The sequence below is a fragment of the Chiloscyllium plagiosum genome, unplaced genomic scaffold, assembly GCF_037043375.1.
Source record: "Chiloscyllium plagiosum isolate Xiang-an unplaced genomic scaffold, Cpla_swu_hap1 HiC_scaffold_40, whole genome shotgun sequence".
Taxonomy (NCBI): Eukaryota; Metazoa; Chordata; class Chondrichthyes; order Orectolobiformes; family Hemiscylliidae; genus Chiloscyllium; species Chiloscyllium plagiosum.
Window position 1 is genome coordinate 66,523,997 of NW_028270178.1, and position 14,882 is coordinate 66,538,878.

At 41.7% G+C, this 14,882-nt stretch overlaps 1 non-coding gene across 1 annotated transcript; it reads right to left on the reverse strand.

Moving 5' to 3' along the window:
- Positions 1-7,432: 7,432 nt before the first annotated feature.
- trnar-acg (transfer RNA arginine (anticodon ACG)) lies at positions 7,433-7,505 on the reverse strand. Its single transcript has one exon. It is a non-coding gene; the product is annotated as a tRNA-Arg (tRNA).
- Positions 7,506-14,882: the final 7,377 nt, after the last annotated feature.

Sequence of the window (14,882 nt, forward strand, 5' to 3'; positions counted from 1 at the left end):
AATGCTGGGTCCCATGTCGTTGTGAATGTGTGTCAAGAATATAGAACAAGTTGGGAGAAATGACAAGCAGAGTTGTCGATGATCCGAATATGAGCAATGTGGTTAATAATGAGGAAGAAGGTCTTAGGATGGAGGAGCTCAGAGGTGGATTTGTCAAATGTCAAATTCAGATAGGGGATGTTGAAACTAACCATGAAAAAACATGAGGTAATGCACATTGGAAGTAACACATCAAGGGATTACTCAATGAATGGCAGGAGACGCGGAAACCCAGAAGAACAGATAGACTTTGCATGGTCGGCCACATATCCGTGAAGGCAGCAGAACATCGTGACAATCACAACTTTATCAGTCAAGGCAAAATCTATAAACGCAGATAAAGTGGTGTCACAATTAGACAAGATGGTGAAGAACGTACTTGGCACACCTTTTGTCATTAGTCAGAAAATCGATTATCCAAGTTGGAATGTCATGTTGTGGCGATATAGAACATTGGTGAGATCACATTTAGAATATTGCTTGCAATTATGGTCAATTTCTACATGAAAGATTTTGTGAAAATTGAAACTGTCCACGAATGATTTACAAGGATGTTACGGGGACCTGAGGGCTTGCGTAAAGCGTGGAGATGGGGTAGGCAGGGTTTTTTTCGCTGGAATGTTCCAGGTAGCGCGTTACATTCTCACCGTTTATAAAATGCTGAGGGGGATGGATAAGCAACTGGCCTAAATCGTTTGCGTAGGATGGTGAAGTTCAAAACTAGAGGGCACAGGTTTAAGGTGACAGGCACTGAGACACACTAAATAAGGTATAGAAAGTGAGAGAATGGTGGTTGATTTCCAACAGGCATTGCTTCAGCTCAGTTTCCGGTTTTAATAACATGCATCTTTTTCGTGAAAGTAGTTTGGTGGTTAAGTCGTGAATGGAACATTAGGGGTACTAAAATTGAGTGGTGTACCGATGAATAAGTGAGTGGGTACAATATTGTCCAATGCACTATGAAATGAAGAGTGTCATATTTATAAGGAAAAATCAATAAAGATCTTTTAAATTAAATGTAATGTTGCAGGACTCTGAAATACATACCAAACTGGCTGTGCTGGGATATGAGTCACATTGACTTTTCTGCAGGAGCATCAACTGATTCGGAAAGCAAAATGATATTTTTCATCTGTTCAGCAATGGCGAAGCCAATATATATTCATCCATTCCTATAAGCACTTGACGAGTTGAGTGTGCATTGCCCGATCGAAACATTCCAGTTCATGAAACTCTTTTTTCTTTTGAGAAACAGAATGTAGCAGTTTTTAAACTGCAGCTTTCTCTTTTCCTTTACCAATTTTAATATTCAAACATTCAGTTGAACTGACAGGCTGCTGAATTCTACAACAATTATTTCTTTTCGCTCAGATATTCAGCCTCGCTAGTTTTTTTGTTTACTTTAGTGATCTGAATGACCTGATATTTATGGGGAAAAGAATGTTGAATTTGTTTTGCATGCGACAGAAGAATCAACTGAGTGGTGACAGGTGTATCTTAATTTTCCTATGCAGTTGAGCTGAGGTGGTGTCCAGTTAAAAGTGTGGGTCAGGAAAAGTACACCTGGTAAGGCAGCATCTTTGGAGTAGGGAAGTCGATGTTTCGACCATAATTGTTTCGTCAGCATAATTGGAAACATTGACACTCCTGGTCCTCAGATGTTGCCTAACCACTGTGCTTTCTAGCGCCATCCTTCCTGACTTTAATCTCTCGCATCTGCAATTCTCGCCTTCTCCTCAGGTGGGGTAGTGTTAGATACTATTCCTGAGATATAACAACATGTTCGTAATGATAATTTGGATATTCAGTTTTCAGCTCATCATTGATGCAATTCATTCTCCCCCTCCCATTCTGCCAAGCATATGCAGGTCCTGCGCCTCCTTCATTGACATACCCTAAACACCTGACGCCTGAAAGAAGAAGGCCTCATCGCCCTCTTGGGCCCTTGATGCCACATGGGATCACCAGTTTCCTCATTCGTCCTTCCCTTACGCTATTCTAGTTTCATGATTCCAACTCAGCATTGCCCTCATGACCTGCACATCATCTTGCCAACCGACCCGCTCCACCTCTTGTCAGAACTCCACCTTTACCTTCTCATCACATTCTCAGCTATCACGCCCCCAAATCCCCAAACCGCCCATTTATCTCTCAGCCCCAACGGCCACAAAACCTCATTCCTGATGAAGGGTTTATGCCCGAATCATCAGTTGTCCCGCTCTTCGCATACTGCCTGACCCACTGTGTTTTCTCTCACCACAGTGTCGACTCTGAGTTATAGCATCTGCAGTTCTCACCATCTCCACGGAGCAGTATTGTGTAAAAGTCACATTATTGGAAAAGTGCAGTTTCTGTGGCTTTCTAAGTTGTTAATATCATTTGCTCAATCGGCTCTAGCTGGAATATTGTGTGTCTTTCTGCAATTATCATTATAGCAGGGATGTGATAGCATTGGAAACGGTGCAAAACAGATTTACCCAGATATAGTCTGTTCGAAGAGTTCCACTTATGAAGATAGTTTGGACGGACTGGGCTGTCACAAAGATGTTCTCTTTTATTAAAAAAAAACGGAGCTGTACTTTTTCTCAAGGATAATGTGTCTTGATATCTTTTTTTTATCAAAGGCGTTGTAAAACATTTCAGGCTCCGAATCGGATGAAGTGTTACAGAGATGAAAGTGTTCGCTGTGAGGCTTTTCGTTTCTCCGTCAACAGCTGAGGCTTAAGGCCAAAGATTTTATGTTTTTAAAATGAACTGTATAATTGATAAAGAGTGGTCATTCTGGAAAGCTGAATTCCGGTTTTTAGATCCTACAGCAGTGGTGCACGAACTAATAACCTCTCTCTTTCTGCAATTCTAAGTTTTACCTGTAAGCTTCTGTTTCATTTTACTGTGTTTAAGGTGCTTGTTTTTTTTAGGATGGTTGTGTGTTTTCAGAACAGCATAAGTAAGTCTCCTTTGGACAGACTGAGTTCTGTGGGTATTCTATAGTCTGGATTTTGTTTTTCAATCCGTCATTTTGTGAATAATGTTTGTAACTAGCTTCCTCAGGTAATTTTCACCATACACTTAAAGAAAAAAGTATAATGCTACGATCTTGATTGTCTGCTTAATAAAGTTTTGAATGTTTTAGCCTCGTCCATAACAAATCGGGAGGTAGTTGGTGGATTAAAATAGCAACTGATAGGTGCTTGTGTCTTCATTGCGGGTGTTGATTTGGATTGGAGTAGACAATGCCTAGGAAAGCAATGTCTCATTTAGGTACAAAGAGTTATCTGGCTATGGAAGATGTAAAGTTGGTAGTTTTACAAAAAACAATTCAGGCCTGGCTTCTGGAATTAGCAGACATGATGGGATTGTATTTGCCTCTTTCTGTGAGGAAAGGAGAGATCATTCTCGCAATAGCTCCACATTTCACTAAGCTTGAAAATCCATGAGTATCTTTTGAGATGGTTAAAATTTATTTGAAAATGAAGCAGCTTGAGTTAGACGCAAGAGATAAGGAAAGGACACCAGATTTGAAGCAGTATGAGATATACGATTCTCAGATCCAAGAATACAATTTGTGCTTGCAAGTGATATAGCTCAATCACCGGTAAGCGTGCTGCCTACTCCAGTTGAAAAGCCAATCAAGATGCAGGCAAGTGTCGCAATGCAGGACGTTTATCAAATGAATTTTCTCCGATTGTGTCTTAACGCGATCACAGAGTCACAAGCTGAAGCAGGAGAAATCAAAAGGCACGGATAAGGAAGCTGAAATATGATAACAAAATATATTATATCAGATAAGTGGGACACAGCAGGGGACAAGCGTTAAAATGCAAGTATATTCAGCTCTTCTATGCTACTGACTTACAGCAGAAAGATGAAAAATAAAGCAGTTGGATCAGAAGACATGCACTTGGAAGGAGAGTGAATGCATCCTTGTGTGATATTGCTTAGCAAATGATATGTTAAGGAGGAATTGGAGAGGAACACATATTCAAGCAAGTGAGAAATGGGCAAAACCTTTTTCCAGTAGGGTACAGAAAAGTCGTGCTGCGAGTTCCGCATGTGCCACAAATTGGAGGTTACGTCGGCATGAGGAAAACGGAGGCTAAAGTGCAAAGACATTTTTACCGGCCTGGATTGCAGGGGAATGCATTTGAATTTTGCCAGACGTATCATACGTTGCAACTAATAGGAAAACCATCGGAAAAAATAAAGACTGCACGTTTAATACCTATCCCAGCGTTCGAGGAATCTTTCGTAAGTGTCTTCATTCATTGTGTAGGTTCCCTGCATCCAATAAAAGAATGGAATAAGCATTAATTAACAGAAATTGATGTATTGACGAGATTTCCAAATGTTGTTCAATCGTGCAATATGACAGCTAAAAGGATTGTGGTAGAATTACGATTTTTAAAAATCTAGATTAAGACTACCATCAGAGACACAATTAGCTCAATGGCCAAACTTCATATCCAAACTTTTCAAGGAGTATATAGATAGTTTGGAAATAAAACGATTCAAATCTACTGTGTCCCATCCAGAATCACACGGTGCACTGGAAAGGTGACGTCAATTATTAAAGACTATGTTGAGGTTTTATGGTTCGGAGTAGCCAGATTATTTCGATAAGGGAGTTGCGTCAGTGCTGTTTGCGCTCTGAGATGTACCAAAAGAATCCACCAAACTAAGTCCATCTGAAACCAATTTTGGGCATAAGGTAAGAGGACCATTAAAATTTATGAAGGAAAATTAATAAGTCAGATTGCAGAGACCACGCATTTGGACGATGTGTCAAATTTTAGAGTTGGACTAAATAATGTTGGGGAGTTGTCGAGACAGTATTTAAAAGTATCACAGCAAATGGTGATGCAGGAAGTGCATGAGAAATAAAATAAATCACAATTTTGCCATTGGAAATAATGTATTTATTTAAATTACATTAATCGGTGAAACTTTAAAGTAAGGTTTAGAAGACCTTATCAAATTGAGAGGAAATTGAGTGAGGTTAGCTACTTGATAGCGACTCCAGGCAAGAAGGAATCTCACAGAATGTGCGATGGGAATATGTTCTAACGGTATTTTGGGAGAGAACGAACGCAAGTGGAGAATGTGTTACTGGCTACGAAACACTGGGAAGAACTAATGTCAGGAAATTCTGCATTGGACGTTCCTGAAATAAAATTGGACAATGAAAAAGTTGTCCAATATTGGTAAAGTTATTCAGTTATCTTCCAGAAGAAAATCGAAAGAGTTATTACTCTTGCATGGAGAGATCTGCTGAAATAAACTGGGAGTTAATAATCGAATTGCAGATGATGTAAATATAGGAGATGTTGTTCTGACTTTGTAACATCATTGCAGGCATAACCCTCTAAAATTTTACAAATTCATAAGGAGATATCACGTATGCTCCAAATGGCATAACGGAAGTGAGTTTCAATGAATGGAGTTCACCCATCACCATGGCACCAAAGCCAGATAAGTCCCAACAGTTATGTGTGGACTATCACAAAATCAATGTTGTTAGAAAGACTGATGCATATCCATATCTACAGTTGAAGGACTGCGTGGAAAAGATTGGAAGAGCAACTTACATTTCGAAGTTAGACTTCCTCAAAGGTGACTGGCAGTGAACCTTGTCAGAAAGGTCAAAGGCAATTTTATAACGCCAACTGGCCTGCAGAAATTTAAAGTAATGCCGTTTGTACGGAAAACATTTCAGCCACATTTCAGAGATTAACTGACAAGGTAATTGCCAGATACGCAACTGTGTGGTGTATATTGTGCCTGGTGACTGTCACTCTCTTATGGATTGAATATTTACAGCATTTATCGGGCTTGTTTAATCGAATTCGGATGTCAAACTGGTTTGTAAATCTAGCTGAAACTAAATCTGCCAAAGCCAACGTCACCTTCCTGGGATATGTCGTTGAACACGGACAAATAGCCCCACAGGATGCGAAATCGAAAGTTACAGGGGACATTTACACATTGTTGACGAAAGGAGCAGTACGACGGTTCCCCGGATTGAGTGGCTTTTACTGAAAGTTTGTGCTGAATGTTAGCAGTGGGACTGCTCCACTCACGGAATTGTTAAAAACAGGCAAGAAATTTCAGTGAACACAAGACTTTTAAAATGTATTTGACAGCCTAAATACATTGTTAACCATTGCCAAAGTATCATCCACAACTAATTACAAGAAAGCTTTCAAGGTGCCCATCGATGCAACTGATGTGCCTGTCTCTCTTCTTCTGCCCCTCTAATTTCGACCTGTCAACTTATTTCATCTTTACTCTGTGTTTATGGGATATAATTATCAGGACTGTTGCGTACTTTTGATAAAGCATAATTAAGTCTATTTTGGATAGCTGAGTTCTGTGGATATTCTATGTTCCATTCACTGTGTTTCATTCCTTAATATTGTGAATAATTTTCTCTCTGTTTTAAAAACTGGAAGTCAAACTAACTAAAATACTTCGAGTAAATTTTACTATATATTCACCAAAACAAATAACGACGTTACACTCTGCATTGCCAGCATAAGAATGTTTTGAGTGGTGTGGTCGAGGCAAAACGGGTTTGTTTTTTTCTGAGAGCACAGTTGATTGTGCGGAAACATACTTTTTTTTAGATTAGTTTACATTACAGTGTGGAAACAGGCCCTTCGGCCCAACAAGTCCACACCGACCCGCCGAAGCGCAACCCACCCATACCCCTACATTTACCCCTTACCTTACGCTACAGCCAATTTAGCATGGCCAATTCACCTGAACTGCACATATTTGGACTGTGGGAGGAAACCAGAGCACCCGGAGGAAACCCACGCAGACACGGGGAGAATGTGCAAACTCCACACAGTCAGTCGCCTGAGGCGGGAATGGACCCCTGGTCTCAGGCACTGTGCCACCGTGCCGCCCACTTGACGTGTACGAAATAATGAGGAGCATGGAATTACAGATTGAAGGAGACATTTGCTCTTGATCGATCACCAGGGTTTGTAGATTTCAGATAAGATGCAGAAAGCTTTGAATAGACTAGTAGGAAAACTTTATCAGTCAGCGAGTGGTAGACTCTGGAACTCACGCTCTATAAAGATCAATTGGACAGTGAACCCTTCACTCTTCTCTGATTCCACTGGCCAAAGAGTTTCGAAAAATTCTCAAAGCCGAGCATTCCCGCGAGCAACAGTCACTCGATCAGTGGCTTTATAAATGGAAAGGTGCCCATGAGTATCATGTGCAACTATTCGGCTTCCCTCCTGTGATGACGCTGGAACATTGACTTTCATATTCTCGGGTACATTTAATGAAGGCATTCTCTTTCCTGCAGACAAGGACCTCCAACCGTATTTCGACTTCATAAAAATCAGTTTTTATGCTTATTAAAAGTCCACCCGGTCGCCGAGCCAGGTAGGACTCGAACCTACTGTCTCCTGATCCGTAGTCAGGCGTGTTATCCATTGCGCCACTGGCCCGATGCACATGGGTCGTCTTAAGAGCCATGATGTTAACACGGACATCATTAATAGCAGTCATGTTCACCAATTGAACAAGCGATAAAGATAATTACCGTCACTGCTTCAGTCCAATCTTCATCACCTTTCAAAGAAGCGAATTTTCCAAAAAAAAACCACATATGTCCTCATGGAGCTTCCATTCACACTCTGACTGCTCATTCATTCAATGTTATCACTGCTGATCTGATGAATTTCGTATCCACTTCTTCAGCATAACTGATGTGAACGTGAGCCTAATCACCACATCGGATATACCAGTTAATTTTCAGAGGTCTCGATTACAGTAACGACCTTTGCGAGTATGCAGGAAAGTGAATACTGTGAACTGAGCAAAGAAATCCCTTCATGGAAATTAATCCAGTGCAAAGTCAACCATTTCAAGATGGGAAGAAGACGTAAAATATTCCTCTGCTTCTCTCTGCACAGATGCCTCTCCAAGAATTGACTCTTTGCAGAACTCTTTTTTGTAATTTAGACTGTCCCAGTTGCAGATATTCTCTCAATTCACAAACAAGTATCCTGCTGAAAACTCCTTCAGTTAAGATTAAAATAGTTGACTATCTTTTCGCCCAGCTGATGAACCAATGTTCCCTGTTCCATGTCAATACAAGTTCTTGCATGTGAAATTGGAGCTCCCAGCCTGATGTCCCACTGCTTCTTGATGCATGGGAATTGAAGCTGCTGTCGTTAAGACGGGAGCTTTTAGCCTCGATATTTCACGCACCTCTGTATCATCAGAGAATGGCATTCCACTCACCGATTGCATTTTCGCAGCCACATGCTCGCGCTCAACGCCATCACCATTTCCAATTAGTATTGGGTGTAGTGCGGCTCAATTTCTCTGATTCCATGCCCTTGAACTGGGATTATATGACATGCCATTATATGATCACGTCAATGAGTGAGTAAGTTGGTGAAGTAACCGATGTTAAAATACAGTGTTATTGAGAACAACATTTCAGTAATGTCCTGCTGTATCCCATGATCATTTGAAGTTTTGTAGATATCTCGCAAACGTAATATCCTACAACCTCAGTGTTGCAATCACTACAGTCTCTCGGGACACAGAAGTTAAAGATTCAACCGAATCTGAGTTCGCACATCTCATTCACTGTTTCACAAGTATTCCTTTGTGCGAGTGGTTCTGTTCCTGGCATAATCTCTGCCATGATCCTTATTGCTTTTTGCATCGTGATTTTCCATGTGGCACCAGTATCATGAAATGGTTCTTCCTTGGCATTGTAAACACAGCAAGTTCTGCTCGAATCAAAGTGACAGCAATCGGCATTTTTCCCGTTTTACTCCATGTACTATGTGCTTAGCAAACGCTGGGAAAAGCAATTTTTTTACATAAAAATACTATTCGTGGTGATCAGTTTCTTTCTTCAAACACCCGCTGTCTCACATCTTTGCGTTTCACATATCATAACCATCCTTTATCGGAGAAACTTCTCCCTCCCACAAGAACTAACTGGCCTAAACGTCCACCCTCCCATTTCACTGAGGTATTTCGCACTATAATACTGACATTTACACTGTTCATTCTGCACTGCTGCGGTCACTGTTTTGGGTGAAAGTGCTCAATCCCATGGTCGGCATCGGAAAGCAATCCAATCCATTTAGATGCAGCTGTTCTATAATTAATCCTCCTGGAGCAGCTTTTACTGACACGGACAAGACATGACTGGAACATCAGGCTCAGCATAAGTGCACAGCGCAGTATTGAGCAAAAGATGTTTGATTGGAAACGGCAAGTTTCTGTGGCTTTCTCAAGTCATTTATTTCATTTGTTCATTCGGTTCCCCCGAAATATTGCGTGCAGTTCTGCAATTCACATTACAGTAGTCATGTGCTCGCACTGGAAACCGTGCAGAAATTGAAAAGTTTAGGTTATGAAGACAGATTGTTTTGACAGTGGTTGTTTTCTTAAGGCAGAGGAAACTGTGAGGATACATGTTTCATATGCACTAAATAATGAGCACCATGGACAATGCAGACTAAAAGAAACGTTTCCTCTTGACCGATCAACAGGGGAAGTTAAGAGGTGGAAAGGGTTGAGGAGATATGTAGAAAAATCTCATCAGCAAGGGGATGGTTGAATCTGGATTCAGTGTCTGAAGCGATGCACAGAGGCGAACCCACATAACCTTCAGAAATACACGGATCTGAACTTGAGTTGTTAATGCATACAAGGCCAAGTGATGAAAATGAATAAAGATAGTTAAGCGATTGCATCTGACGAAAGCATCTACAACGACCTTGAGGCCTGTCATTCTACACATACGTGGTATTCGTATAGCTCTCCGTGGGGGGCGAGCAGTTCTATTCTTTCACTTTCTTCGTTGTGACCCGGCTTTGATTCTCAGTCTGGGAGTTGGGATTTGTTTCGATCCAGACAGCGACATCAGCAAAAGCAGACCACCTGCGAGTGGTGTGATTTTAGTACCTCAGATCAATTAATGACGTCGAGAAATGAGAGACTATGTCCCAGCCTCTAAAATAACGGGGGCGGTGCCTCGGCCGTCTCTGCTCATTCAGACAGTTCACTCTCCATTCTCCTCCGATTCCGCTTCCTAACGATTTTCCCAAAATTATCAAAGCTGAGACTTGTCTCTGTGTCTTGTTTCCTTGACAATCACAGGTGCCGCAGTGAATCTCGGAAGGCTGACAGGTGTAAAGGACAGTGTTAATGACGAATTCAACTTCCCCTCCATTAATGACTCTGGGATATTGACTCTGACGGTCGCAGGGGCATTTAATGAAGGGAAGAAGGGCCTGTGCCCGAAACGTCGAATCTCCTGTTCCCTGGATGCTGCCTGACCTGCTGTGCTGTTCCAGCAATAAAGTTTCAACATTTAATGAAGGGACCCTTGTCCCTGCAGTTCAAGGCGCAAACCTCATTTCGTCTTCAGATCAGTCATTTGTTAGTGCAATAAAGTCAGTGCTGCCTACAGCCAGGTTGGAATCGAAACTCCACACAGCAGATCTGTCGTTCGGCATGTCATCCATTATGCCACTGGCCCGATGTATGTGCTACAATGTGTGGGAGATTAGATTGTATGTGAATTTGAAGCCTGCCAGTCTTGTTTTTGAACCAAGTCGAAACCTCAACGACACTCTCTGGACCGTAACCAAGCGCATTATCCATTGTGACACTGTGCTTGCGCGTGCTTGAGGTTGATATTCTGCAGAGTTGTGATCCAAACACGGACATGACCAATCGTACTAATGTTCACAAGTTGAATAAACAAGAAAGATAACCACTGTTACTGCTTCATTCCAATCATTCACTCTTTGTGCAGCGGGAGGTTTTGTAACGAAAAGACATTTACCCTCCTGAAACTCCTATTCACTTTGTGTCTACTCAGCCATTCAATGGTATCTCGACTCATCTGATGAATTTCAAATTCCACTTCACTGATTTTGCTCCATCACTTTTGATAAACTAATCCTTAATCACAACATGATATTCAAGCTAATTTTCGAAGTATGCGAGTTTACAATAAATTCAATAAAATGAAATGAGCACAAATAATCCCTTCCTGCCAGAGCAGAGTTAGCCATATGAGACTGGTCAGAGTGCGAAAACATTACCTCCGTTTCTCTCGGTGGAGATATCAATAGAAGCTGCTCCATGTAAAGTTGGAACTACCAGCTTGATGTCCCAACGCTCCCTGCTTCGTGCCAATGGAAGCTGCTGCAGTTGAGGTTGGAGCTTCCAGCCTGATGCGACATATACCACGTCAATAAAAGCTGCTCCATGTTTGAGCTCCCAGTTCCCGGCATTTCAATTCACTCTATATTTTCAGCAAAATACTTCACACTCACTGATTTCATTACTGAACCCATATCCGCTGGCTCATCCCCATCCCCATTTCCAGTTTGATCTTCGCTTTTGCACCACACAGTATTCCAGGCCTGAAACCTGGCACTATATGGTATTCCACAGCAGTGGTCACTTGCTTGTATGACAAAGTTGGTAAAGAAACCGAAGGTAAACTGCATTTCTTTTGCAGAAATACATTCCAGCAATTCCCTGCGCTATTCCCTGATACCTTCCTTTTCTTGACAACTATATCAATCTTCGCCTGCAGCAAACTAACTGATGAAATATCCATCGGCTCTCGAGATACTGAAGTTAACCATTCAGCTCACCATGAGTTTGCATGCCTCAGTCACTGTCTGTCAAGTATTCCTACTGTTCATGTGGTCCTTTTCCTAACATATCCTCTGCCACTATCTTTACTGCTTTTTGCATCATGCTATTCCATGTGGTGCCGGTATCGTGCATTGGTTAACGCTTTGCATACTGGCAGCAGAAAAATAATCGGAAATTTGACTTCCAGTATTGTCACTTGTTACCGTTTTATGCAGAGTGAGACATGCTTAACAAAAGTAGGAGCGAATTAATCTTATTTGACATGAAAATATTCGTCGATGTGATGATTTTGCTCCTTCAAACCCTCGCCCTTTCACAAATCTGCTGTCTATGTATCAGGATTCAAATTCGCCCACTCTCGGAGATTTCTCCCCATCCCACGATCAGTAACCCTGCTTTCGGTCCCACCTCCAATTTCCCTGACACATTTGAGAATCATGCACTCGCATTGACATTGTTCAGTCTGTGCAGCTAGAGTCAATGTTGTTGGATGAACGCGACCAAATCCCACAATGAGGACCTTAAAACCAATCTATCCATTTACATACTGCTGTTGTGAGATCAGTGCTCATGCTCCGGTACATGTCAGCAATTTTTACTGACATGTACCGGAGATCACTAGAACATCAGGCTCAGGAAAAGGTCACAATGCAGTATTCAGCAAAGTGTGCTTTTTTTTGGAAATGATCAGTTTCTCTGCTCTATTTTCAATGGAGAAGAGGAGATTGTGAGGAAACATGATTGGAATGTGCAAAACAATGAGAGATAAAGGCAGGTTCGGCTGAAAGAAATGGTTCCTCTTGGTCAAGCGCCATGTGGCGCTGACTAAATGTAAGAGACAGAAAGTTTTCAGTCGATAAGCAGTAAAAACGTTATTCACCAGTGCGGGTGGTGGATAAATCTGCAACTCATTGTGATGAAATCAACACAACCTTCAGAGGTGTTCAATCTGTATTTGTGATGCTAATGCATACAAGGCAAAGGGATGGAAAATGGAATGAGTATAGTCAAGCGGTTGTTTCTGCAAAGACCGCATCCAACACGTTTGAGTCTTGTCACTCTCCGTGGGTCTGACCGCCGTACTCGTTCCTGGTCTTGTCATGGTTCTGAATTGGCACTTTTACCACTGCGGCCCGGGTTCAATTCCCAGTAAGGGCTGTTTTGTTCAGCATCAGCATCAAAAACAAAAGGAAATCACATCACCTGCGACATTCACTGTGATGTTCTCCGGGACGTGTACTGAAAGAGATTCTCGTGTCTGCATGTCAGGAGCTCAAACTTCATCTCAGCTTCAGAAAAATGAGGAAGATTAGGTTGTGAGTGTAGTAAATACCTGCGTTAACCTCGAGCGAGAGAGGAGTCAAACCTACAATGTTCTGATCGAGAGTCAGGCACGTGAGACTTTGCGCCACTTTCCCACATTTTCTTCATGCTTTCACGCTTCAGAGTGGTGATGTTAACATGGGCAGGAGAAATAGCAGTCATATTCAAAAATTTAACCAGGAAAGAAAATCACCACCACTGCTTCAGTCCAATCCTCCCCACTTTGTGTTTCAGCGCGATTCATAATGAAAACATATCTGTCATGATGAAGCTTCCATTCAGCCAGCCTCTTGTCTGTTCAGCTATTGAATGGGATCATCGGTGATTCGATAAATTTCAACATTAGTTCACTGCTTTTCCTCCATAAATCAAGATAAACTCGATCATAATGGCAACATCAAATAGAGTCATAGAGTCAGAGAGATGTACAGCATGGAAACAGACCCTTTGGTCCTACTCGTCCGTGCTGTCCAGATACCCAACCGAATCTAGTCCCATCTGCCATCACCCCGTCCATATCCCTCCAAACCCTTTGTATTCCTGTATCCATTCCAAATGCCACTTAAATATTGCAATTATACCAGCCTCCACCACTTCTTCTGGCAGCAATTCCATACACTTAGCACTCTCTGTGTGAAAACGTTGCCCAGTCAGTCGCATTTATATCTTTCCCCTTTCACCCTAAAACTATGCACTCTAAGTTTGGACTCACAGACCCCAGGGAAAAGACGTTTTCGATTTACCCTATCTTTGACCCTCATAATTTTGAAAACCTCTAAAAAGTCACCCCTCAGCCTCCGACGCTCCAGGGAAAACAATCCCAGCCTGGAAAGCCTCTCCCTATATCGCAAATCCTCCAACTCTGGCAAAATCCTCATATTTGTTTTCTGAACCCTTTCAAGTTTCGTAACTTCTTTCCGATGGGAAGGATACCAGATATGCACGCAATATTCCTACAGTGGCCTAACCAATGTCTTATACAGCCGCAAAATTACCACCCAACACATGTACTCAATTACTCAATACTCTGACCAATAAAGGAAAGCATACTAAACGCTTCTTCACTACCATATCTAACCACGACTCCAATTTCAAGTTAAATTTTATAAATCTGAATTCCATGAACCTGCACTCCGAGGTCTCTTTGTTCAGTAACACTCTTTCGGACATTACCATTAAGGGTTGAAATCCCGTTATGATTTGCTTTCCCAAAATGCAGCACCTCACATTTATCTGAATTAAACTCCATCTGCCACTTTTCAGCCGATTGGCCAAACTGGTTCTAATCCTGTTCTAATCTATGGTAACTCTCTTTGCAATCCACTACACCTAATTAAATGATAAAAATGTAGAGGACCCAGCACCGATCCTTGTAGCACTCCACTGATCACGGGACTCTAGTCTGAAAAACAACCCTCCAGCACCACCCTCGGTCCTCCCCCTTTGAGCTAGCTATGCACCGTTAATTATTGGAAGTTAAGTTTGCTTGACTGACTTCCGTGGGTTTTCAGGAAAATTAATATAATGAAACGAGCTGAAAATCGCTTGCTGCAATTTAACCAAATACACAGTCTGTTTTATGATAAAAGGCAGAAAAAGAATATATTGCCTGCATTTGTTTCTGCCCAGATTCTCCTCCACGAACTGCATCTTTGCCACATTTTCCCTTATTTTTGGTAGATTTCCTTGGGACAGATATTCACTGAATCTACAAACATGGTTCCTGCTAAATACTACTTTAATTCAGATTAAAATAACTGAGTATCCCTTCTCCCAACTTGATGTCTCATTGCTCCGTGCTCCTTATCAATCCAATCTGCTCCAGAAGAGGTTGGAACTTCCAGCCTGCTGCC